The following is a 2,852-nucleotide window of genomic DNA, read 5'->3' on the forward strand; positions in this document are numbered from 1 at the left end:
ATATATATATATATATATATTTAATAAGATTAATACTTATATAATTTTAAATATACATCAAAATCAATCAATATCGTACGAATGCACGTATAATATGTAATTTATGCTCTTAATCATGTGATAAAAAATATCACTTCATACTTATGCACAAATAACTTACTAGTTATTTTTAAATCCAAATTTAAGGTCGTACTAGTCATATACTCGATTCAGATTCTCTATAGATCCAATCCCATGAGGTAGTTATTAATGAAACATTTATAATGATCTGCAACGATCGATCATAGTACTGAATTTAGATTCTGATAGGTGACACCAAAATAAAATTAAGGGTCTAGACTTTTTATTTTTTTTTGAACTAAATAAATTAAAATTTTAGAATTTTATTCTTACATTCATATTTCAGTATTAAAGGGTTCATATTAGAGATGATTTTATCTCGATTTAATAAATGTAGTATAACTTATTTAAAGATTTTACAATGCAAGTAATTAAGTTAAACTTAGTTAATGATTTTGAAACCACAGAGTAATATTAGTGTTCAAACCAATCAGCATTATTAGATTTGGATTGGTTAGATTTTATAATTTTGGGTATAAATTATGAAACCTGAACCCAACCAAATCAATTACATTCAGACCAGGTTTTTGAGTTAGTGTATCTTAAAAATATTAGGATCAAATTGCATTAAAATAATTTAACCAAATTACTGTGAAAATCAGCACCATAAAGAAAACCCAAAAGCTTGATGAGCCATATAAAATAAGAATATAATTTTATACACGAACAAGCAGAAAAAAAAAAGACAATAACTTTGTCAAGGATTGATAGCTTTTATAACAAGGGATTTTTAAGAAAGTATCAAATAACACAAATTAATTAATGAAATAGAAATAAGTATTAGCGTTGCAAATTAACCAAGCAAATTTAAAGAAGTATCGAATATCACATGTTAAATAAGGAAATTTAAATAAGTGTAAGAAATGTTTAACATGGAAGCTAGCTATTTCATTTTATAAAATTATATTCCAAATAAACCAAAGATTAATAATTTAATATAAAACTTATTTATAAATATACATAAATAACATTACTTCCTCACATTTTAGAGTAAGGATTTCCTCCGTTAATGGAGAGACAAGTACTACAAAAAACAAAGGAAACAATGACATGATAAGACATTTTTATCCTTTTATATACAATTTAATAGCACTTTTACAATTGAAAACACATATAAAATCAGTACTTATCTTTTCATTAATGAAGAGAATCCTTGTTCCATATTTTTTAGTATGCAAAGATGTAAAATATTTATCATTTATTGACTAAAAGGAAGATGATAAAAGAAATAAATACCTAAAGACTCGGCAATAAGAAAACTAGAATGACATGATGCAAGGCGGGTGGGTAAGAGGATACGTATAAGGATTTTTTGTCTCAAATTATGTTCGAAATAATATTTTAGATCAATGAAAACATTTCACATGAATTGAAAAATGAAATATTCGTTATTTTTTCTATTTTTGCTTCAATATCATTATTTTGAGTCATAATTTAAAACACAATTTAAAACAACAGATTTGTCAATGACAACACATAAGGGAAAACCTAGCAAATAATATACAAGTGAGTAACCTAGTGGACAATGAAGAAGCAAGTGGCCTAATGAATCACATTCTGATTCCTCTTCATTACTAGAGAGGGCAGTGCATATCTAATATTATAACGCATGACAAAAATAATGTTTCAATGATTCAGATTTTTGTTTTTTTCTAAATTAAATATTTTTAAAAAATAACCCCTCTCATATTCCCAATACTATAGATTCCAGATCCATTTCAGTGAAACATGTTGTAGTGATGATTGGTGGTCTTGTGGTGAAAGAGAGACAAGTGTGTTAAAATCAGTGTAATTCAAAAGTTAGGTAATCTAGTTACAGAAGTTTCCATATCAGGAAAGTCAGTCAGTTAGTTAGTTGGAAAGCTTGCTATATATAGTAAGTTTGGTGTTTTGATTTTCATTAACTCAATATACAAAGAAGCACAATCATTCTACTCATCCATCTCTTCCTTTCTTCTTAATTCTTCTCTAACAAACTGCTATCTAGAGCTGATTTCATCATGGGACCAACAAATGGAAGTTTCCCTGCAAATCTCCCCATCCTCGACGGCCAGAATTGGCACAAATGGCATATCCAAATGGAGGTGATCTTTGCATATCAAGAGGTGCGTGAGGTGGTTGAAGAAGGATACCCTGCACTTGCAGAAGGTGCTACAGACGCTTTGAGGGCAGTGCATAGAGAAAATCAGAAGAAAGACAACAACGTTATGTTCTTCTTGCATCAATGTGTTGACAATGCACACTTTGAGAAGATAGCCTCTGCAAGGACAGCAAAAGAAGCATGGCAGATTCTTGAAGCTTGCAATAAGGGTGCAGACCAATTGAAGAAGGTGAGATTGCAAACCTTAAGGCGTCAATATGAATTGATGCAGATGGAAGTGAATGAGAAGGTAGCAGAATTCTTCAATAGAGTGATTGTCATCACTAATCAAATGAAGGCCTCTGGTGAGACAATCACAGATCAAACAATTGTGGAGAAAATTCTTCGCACCTTAGCACCAAGATTTGATCACATTGTCGTGGCAATAGAAGAATCAAAGAATTTAGCAATCCTGAAGGTTGAAGAGTTGCAGGGGTCCTTAGAAGCACATGAGCAGAGAATGATGGAGAGATCTAGTGAAAGATCACATGATCAGGTGCTTCAAGCACAAACATGGAAGAAAGGAGGTTTCTACAAAAGGGGAACTCGAGGAAGAGGAAGATTCAGAGGTGCTTCTACTGGATCAGGGAAA

The sequence above is a fragment of the Lupinus angustifolius genome, chromosome LG13 (genome assembly GCF_001865875.1).
Source record: "Lupinus angustifolius cultivar Tanjil chromosome LG13, LupAngTanjil_v1.0, whole genome shotgun sequence".
In the NCBI taxonomy this organism is placed as follows: domain Eukaryota; kingdom Viridiplantae; phylum Streptophyta; class Magnoliopsida; order Fabales; family Fabaceae; genus Lupinus; species Lupinus angustifolius.